General features: G+C 50.0%; 1 protein-coding gene across 1 annotated transcript in view; it reads left to right on the top strand.

Moving 5' to 3' along the window:
- The first annotated feature begins 4,419 nt into the window (after nucleotides 1-4,419).
- LOC126530741 (brain-specific serine protease 4-like) overlaps nucleotides 4,420-7,830 on the top strand; it is a 111,310-nt gene continuing 107,899 nt past the window's right edge. The window contains exon 1 of the mRNA XM_072288197.1: nucleotides 4,420-4,903. The gene's annotated coding sequence lies outside the window, so the exon portion shown is untranslated. The remainder of the gene's footprint in view (nucleotides 4,904-7,830) is intronic.

The raw sequence follows: 7,830 nt of genomic DNA, 5'->3' as shown, positions 1-7,830 counted from the left end.
AGCGTAGGGACGAGAAGGAGATAAAGAAAGTTGGCAACCGAGTACAGGGTAATTGAAACTATAAATAGACTACCAGGAGTCATGAGGAAGAAAGTGAGAGAAACAGAGACAATTAAATTGGGTGCAAAGAATGGATACAAAAAGGACCATATAGATTTACAAGAATGAGAAGAAAGTAACTACAAGAAAAAAATTGCTACGATAACCCAAAGGGCAGTGCCTTGCTATTTGTGGCTGGAGCCTGTTCTCTGAGGGCAAAAACATACTGGAGCAAATATTTGGAATTCGAGGAGGCAATTCATCATCATCATCAGCCTGGTTACGCCAAATGCCGAGCAAAGGCCTCTCCCATACTTCTCCAACTATCTCGGTCATGTATTAATTGTGGCCATGTTCTCCCTGCAAACTTCTTAATCTCATCCGCCCACCTAACTTTCGGCCGCGCCCTGCTACGCTTCCCTTTCCTTGGAATCCAGTCCGTAACCCTTAATGACCATCGGTTATGTTCCCTCCTCATTACATGTCCTGCCCATGCCCATTTCTTTTTCTTGATTTCAACTAAGATGTCATTCACTCGCGTTTGTTCCCTCACCCAATCTGCTCTTTTCTTATCCCTTAACGTTACGCCCATCATTCTTCTTTCCATAGCTCGTTGCGTCGTCCTCAATTTAAGTAGAACCCTTTTCGTAAGTCTCCAGGTTTCTGCCCCTACGTGAGTACTGGTAAGACACAGCTGTTACACACTTTTCTCTTGAGGGATAATGGCAACCTGCTGTTCATGATCTGAGAATGCCTGCCAAACGCAATTACAGCAGCAAAAATCTAGAGACCAGTCAGCACATCCTTATAGAATGCGAAGGGATTCACCCAGTGAGACCCGGTGGTAACGTAGACCTCTCAGAAGTGCCTGGGTTTAAAGTGGACGGAAGAGTTTACCGGTCAGCAACCGAGATGCATGAAGTTTGCCAGCGGCGCGACGTTTACTCGAAACAGTGTTCGGAAGGGAAACGGGGGCAGGGAGGGGGATTAAGGATGCAGCAGAAAGCGTGTTTAGGTTCTAACCAAAAGTGAAAGTTCGATAAAGGGCGTTTCCTTAGCGCTAGCGCCCTTTATGAGTGTAAGCGCCGGCTCTGCAAAACTAATGCCTCTTGATCGCAATGCCGAAAATGATTGCCCGGGAAGGAATGTAGATCGGATATCGATTGATTGTTCCCGGCTCAACGAGCTCCCGGAGTTGATGAGGAAGTAATGGCGTTTACGAGCGTTTACGAGCGCTTACGACCGCAGGCGTCTCGAAGCAGTACAGGCAATGTATACAATGCACAAGCCAGTGCTCGCACGTAATAGCGAGTGGTGGTCTCTAGCCGGCTATTGTTGTTCTCACAGGTACGCGGCTGGCGAGGCGCGAGAGCTTGAGGAACTACGGGCCAGCTCGGGGCTCTGGGCCATAGTTGGGCGCCGGCTCCTTTCAGGCGTGACGTTTTTTGCGAAGCCGCTTTCACCAGCAGTTTCGATTTCGCCCGCTGCGCCCTATTTGTTCCGTGGACCGTTCAGGTCGCTGCAGTCAACGGGTGTTTTCCTCGTGTGCCACACACCGTGGATGGGCGTAATGAAAAAAAACAAAACAAGATGTACAAGAACAAAAGAGCCTGGAGATGCTTGGCCAACCCAGCGTGCCGCCTCCGTAAGCCGCTTATTCTAAATTTACATAAGACGCCGTAATAACCGGGAAGTCTCGAGCAGCTATGCGCAGAAAGGCGCCTCGTAGATCGTCCCGGTGGATCCATGAAAACGGCGCGCAGGAAGGGGTAGGCACACTTGCCACGACAGGAGTGGAATTTGCGGGCTAAATTTGACAAGCTTTCGCGTACGCGGTACTAGTACATTCGGCAATTTAGGCGTTACTTCCGAAAAAGTGCCTTTCGATTGAGCGTACGTTCAATCAAGACTGAAATGATGCATGGAAAGGCAGGGAGGTTGACCTTAAGTAGTTTGGGTTCGGTATCCGACAAAGGAGGCGGCGGGCAGGGGAGGGGGTGAATAAGGGGATAGAAAGAAAAAGGAGCACAAATGAAATAAACCGCATGTACAATCATGCTGTGTCAATGGTATATCAGGCGCGTGGAACGTTAAAGTAATTCTAGATAGACTGAGAATTAAGAAATTAAAAGAAAAGAAAAGAAACGAAGAGTGAACCTGTCGACAAAAGTTTGCGCAAGGTGAACACTGCGAAAACCTTGAAATAATTTACCACTTTAACCTGCAACTTGGATTTCAAAGGTGAAGTTAGACTCAAGTGTAGAGCGCAACATCCGCGCACATTCTGCATGCTTACAAGACTCTGTCGGCTCACAAGTATACCGGCATTCACCACAGCAGAAATTTTATGGGGATGTGGGCCTCGTCTGCCGCCACTGTACTCTCCAAGCCTAAACGTTCATCTGCCGAACGGCTGCCTCAGGCCACATTCCCTGAGGATGAACGGTATCTGGTCGGTTATCTGCAATGATGCCAGAAGCCACGCAGCGAGACCCTGTACTCAGTGGCTTGATCAATTACTAACGCACAGTAATTGAGTTTTATCCCTCGCCCTCAAGAAAGATAAGCTTTGCCTAATACGGATAGCGGGGACCAAGGACTGCAGATTTCCATACAGCATTTTGAAATGCCAGCGCACCGAAATCCTTCGGTGGTCGGCTGCAAATTATATGACGACAGGTGCAGTCCACTGTGTGCTAACATCCCGTTAAAGACACGGCGTACAATGGCAAATAATAGCTTTTGGCATTGAAGAGCAGCCCTCTATAGACAAAACGTATCCTTTTACTGATCTTCTTGGTGCACTGAAATTTTCAGTGAATGTGAAACGTCTGTATTAAAAACGACATTTAAAAAAGAATGCTTACATGTCCTCAGTACTTAGGCAATAAATTAATTGGTAAAGGCGGTTGCTCTTCATATCGTGTAGACGGACTTGCTATTAGATGTGCACCATTCGTTGTAGACCTACTTGTCTGCACCACGAAGAGACAGTCCCTGTTGCCTCTGGGCGGCCAGGATCGGCCCTCCCACAAATACGCTTTAAATGTGGCGCCGTCTGAAGGCCACACATAGGGCACTACGGCTATTTTCTCTCTTGTGGTGGATTGGTTGGAGTACCACTGTTTTATTTGTTGATAGATAGAATTTATTGACAGGAAAGGCAGAGAGGTCGACCTGAGCTATAGTGCGTTCGAGTCTGCTACTCCGCACTGAAATCGATAGGTCACAACAGGGATTACGTCAAAATAAACGGTATCAATGTTGGTAATCTTTGTCTACGTGCATTCATTCCATGTGGGATGTGCAGATCTCCCCTGTGTTCACGGATTTCAAGGAAACCGAAGGGATGCAACTGAGGTGGCTCGGTAAGTGCAGCGTGTGAACGCCCGCACTAGGACACATGCAGATGAAATATTAATTCACGGATAAAATTAATTTACAAAATGCTTCAGTTATAAAAAAAATACACAAATGTGAAATAACCTAACCACATGCAGCAGCCACGCACGCGCTTGGCACGCTTCGTTGACAGTAGGGGCGTTGCTGACGTGATTAGCATGCGGAAGTAAAAGCTGACATACGCTGTTCGTTTGCCTCCCGCAAAGAGAGCTGCGCGCCTTCAAGTAACGTTCCACCGTGCGTCTTTTGTAGCCACTTTATTACCGTCCACTCAACGACGAGAGCTCAACGTGTAAGGCTGCGAGGCTAAACGCCTGCAACTGCAAACACCGCGAAGCCCCAAGTCAAAAAAAAGAAAAAGAAGAAAGACAGAAAAAAAAAGAGTGAGCACCCGGAAGAAAGTACGCTACTCCGAAGCGGGGGAGAGTTCCCCGCCTAGATGGTCAATAATGGAGACGTAGTACGGCGCGGCGACGGGATATCGGGACAGGGTAGCGGGCGCCCAAAGACGAGACGTTGCGTTCAAGTGGCGACAAACGAGCGACCGACCGAAGAGCAGCCGGCCGCGGTGCGGCCACCGCACACACACGCGCACGCACGCAAGGGGAAGGCGACGACGGCAGCCAAGGTGAAGGTCGCCGTTTCCTTTCTATCGCGAAACCGTCCCTGGCCCAGATCGCGGCCGAATGGAAAACTGGCCGAATGGATCGCGCGGCGGGACGGGTCCGCTCGCGCTCGCTCGCGGCCCGTCGCGGCAAACGGGCAGGCACGTTCGCCCGGCTGGTGCAGCGGGGGCGCGCCAATTCGGGCAAATGTCCCGACGCGCGCCCAGCGCGTACACCAACGGCGCGTATTGGCCCCGGGAAGAAGAAGAAGAAGAAGCAGAAGAAGACGCTTCGTGAAGGAAAGCCGATTCGGGAGACGGTGTGGCGATGTTGGAAAGAGGAGGGGGTGCTGGTGGAGGGGGGGAGTGAGGAGCATCTCTGCTGCAGGCTTGAGCAGCCAGAGTATATAGCGGTGGCTGCTGCCAAATCGAGGTCAGCGTTCCAGGTAAGGCGGTCAGAGAGCGAGGGAGAGGGCGAGAGGCGGCGGCCGCCGTTGCAGCCGCCCGCGGGCGAAGAAGGAGTCGGCTGCCCCTTCTCGGCGGCGAACGGCAGCATCCAGGAATGGAAGGAACGGCGCCGCGCACGCAACAACAACCACCGGTCGCTGCAGTCCAGCAAGCCGCAGCAGCGGTCCAGACAGTGTAGTGGCCACGCGCGATCCCGCGCGACGACCGCTGGACTCCGCCCACCCGACGCCGCTTGCCTCGTACTCGATGGTAATGCAGCTGCCGAGATTCGGGTGGCCCGCGACCACGCCGGCCGGCTAGGCGACTGTCAACACCCCCGGTGTCGTTCGGATGAAGAAACTCGCCTTCTGCGGTGTGACGCCCCACGAACGGATTACCGCTCTCTTGCCGGTGAGTCGCGGGCGGGCAGTGGTGGTAGTTGGCCCGACCGTGGGATCTGGTGTGAGTTTTGGTGCTTGACCGAAGCGTGGAGGTGGACAACGGTCGTCGCCTACGAAATAGTACTCGGCGCGGACGTGTGTCCCGTCGTTGGTTTTCGGAACGCCGTCTTTACAGTAAGTTAGCTGATTTTAGGGGAATCAATTTGGAAGCTCATCAGGCAAGAAAAAGGGGCCCTTAGATTCCAACAAGCTTTCACGTTCATTCTTTGGTGGGACTCGAAGATATTTAACGAGGAATGGTCAGCATCGTTAAACAGCCTAACACGCTAAGCGACTGCGAAAGAGACTACGGTGAGCACAAGGTCACCTGAAAAAAACCCTTTGGACACTTCTTCAATCTGAGTAATAATCCACTCAACCATTTTCACTCATGGATGTACCAACTGTCACTGTCTAATTGTGTCGAACGCCGCTTTCTCGAACCTGCGACTCTCTTCGAGGATGCTTATGAAGGCGCAGCGACGCGTCTTTTTTAAGACGATAACGGCCTGTGATTTAAGCGAGGTGCCCAATATAAGTGGCCGATGGGCAGCTCTAGAGACCCACCCCTGTATTTGCATTTATTAGCGGCTGCACTCACATGTCATCCCACCAGCGCAAGCAGCTGGAGGGTTGTGAGCTATTTGCATGCGTCTGTAATCTGCGACTTGGCTACGCCGACTCATCTCCACGTGCAGCTGCGGTGTACAATGCCTTGACTAGGCGAAGACGGACGGTCGTAATTAAATCTTTGTTTATGCGAGACTTACGACCTAGAACGGTTAGACATTTCGTTGCTCTGCATTTCACTGGGATTCACCTTCGTGTGCATTGGAAACGCTCGCTTGCATTCCCGCTCGGTTTTGCTATTTCAACTCAAGCTTCGACCTTGATGCCTACCGACCGCGTCGCGTTGCGTGATGCCTGTGAACTGAGTATTGTTATGGGATGGTTAGTATAGACGCAATGCGAAGACCAGTCGCGATACCACTTCGCGAGTTACCTTCGCCGTAATGGTAGGGGGCCTTACGCTTCGGTACTTGGCACTGAGTTTCTGAAATAAAATAGCTCGCGAATGCGTTGATTCCAACGTAATTCCCAACGACAAGTAATTCACCGAGCTAAAAATGCGTAAGTGATCAACGCGAAATGATAAAACAAATATTTTAACCTTAATTTTTCCACTTTCACCTCGTGAGAACTTTTGAAACGGAACAACTCTATCAGAAAGTGAAAAAAAAAGCACTCTCCTTTCTTCTGTGCATATTTTATTTGTTGCCTTTTCCTGGTTTGTTGCCTATTTATTACTCGTTACACAGATGTTCACGTGACGCACATCTTCACTCTAAGTGCTCAATCTTCCTCTTCTTCACTGCGTATTTTATGAACTATTAGTACTAACAAGTTATTGCGCGAAATACCGGAGCGAATACCTTGTGTGACTGTTAAGGTACTATATTGCCATCTTTTTGGTGAAATCGCTTTATTGCATCTGACATACGGGCGCTTCGATGTCCCTCAAGAGTGGTTGATTGTGGCATATCAGTTTCCTGGGGAATATTATTTTCTAAATAATCCGACCTCTACTGTCGTAAATTTCGTACGCGATCATAGCAGCCGATATTTCCACGCCTTAAATGTGATGAACGCCTTCTGGCGATATTTTTTTCTTCTCCGCTGCCTTTCCCGGCCACGCTGGATGCATTGGGATCGGGGCCGAATGCAAAAACGCCCGTGTGCGGTTATTCCTCTCTCTTTTCTTTTTCACTTTTTGAAATAAGAATAAACACAGTCGTCGTTGTCGCCGTTTGCTTGCGAATGCTACCCCTTTTCCTTTGGTCAGTAACGCAGGATTAAAAAAGAAAGCGCAAATTCTTGCACTAGGTGATACTTAAGTATAAAACAGAAGAATACGCAGCATAACTAAGATTGAAAGGCTCTATCGAACAGTTGTCGCTGTCTCGAATGGCGCCCGTGTCAGTGTACACAATTCTCACACGCAACGAAAGCGTTGGACGCGCCTTAGAGAGCTTTAAGATTTATTAAATTACTGGGTTCTACGTGCCAAAACCCCGTTATGATTATGAGACACGCCGTAGTTTGGGACTCCGGAGGTGTGGATCACCTGGGCTTCCTTAACGTGCACCTAAATCTAGGTACCACGGGTGTTGTCGCATTTCACCCCCATCGAAATGCGACCGCCGTACCCGAGGTTCGATCCCGCGACCTCGTGCTTAGCGGCCCAACCCGTGCCTTAAAGAGCTACAGCTGGTCACAATTAATCCGGAGCCCCCCACTGCGGCGTCCCTTATAGCCCACTGTGCAGTTTTCGGACGCCCAATACCACAATTCCCATTTTAAGCTTCTTCTCCGCCGCAGCGAAGCGCTGTACTGCTAAAAAAATCTAGCAGTCAGCTTTCATTGAACGGGGCAGACTCACGTTCGCAAGTGCCTCGCCTGTCTGGTCACTCGCGAAGCATCGTAGCAAATTATTCACGTCCACATCCTACCACACATGCCGGTGGGCTTAATGCGAGCCAGGAATTCCACGGCCGATTCCCGCTCGGCTTATGTGTGAGTTTCATGTGAATGAAACTGCGAAATGTAGTTGCTATGTGAGCGCTGTGTGCTGTATAGTCAGTGTGCTGTAAACCTGGAGAGAGTATGCTATAAACTTTGTAAAATTGCAGAATAATTTATCTCGTTGCGCTGCGCTCCTGGTGTGCCGCTATGGCACGAACAATATACCAAGGAAATTATTGCTACAGATGCGTTTATGCGCGCGGCACATTAAAAGTGAAGCCTACGAGAACCGAAAATTGCGAGAAATTGTGCGAACGCACGCTTACTTGCGTTATTATAGGCCCACCGGGAAAGTGAAGCGTCGTGTACGCTGAG

The sequence above is a fragment of the Dermacentor andersoni genome, chromosome 5 (assembly GCF_023375885.2).
Source record: "Dermacentor andersoni chromosome 5, qqDerAnde1_hic_scaffold, whole genome shotgun sequence".
NCBI lineage: Eukaryota > Metazoa > Arthropoda > Arachnida > Ixodida > Ixodidae > Dermacentor > Dermacentor andersoni.
The sequence above is the reverse complement of the archived record's forward strand: the minus strand, read 5'-3'. Positions and strand labels throughout refer to the sequence as shown.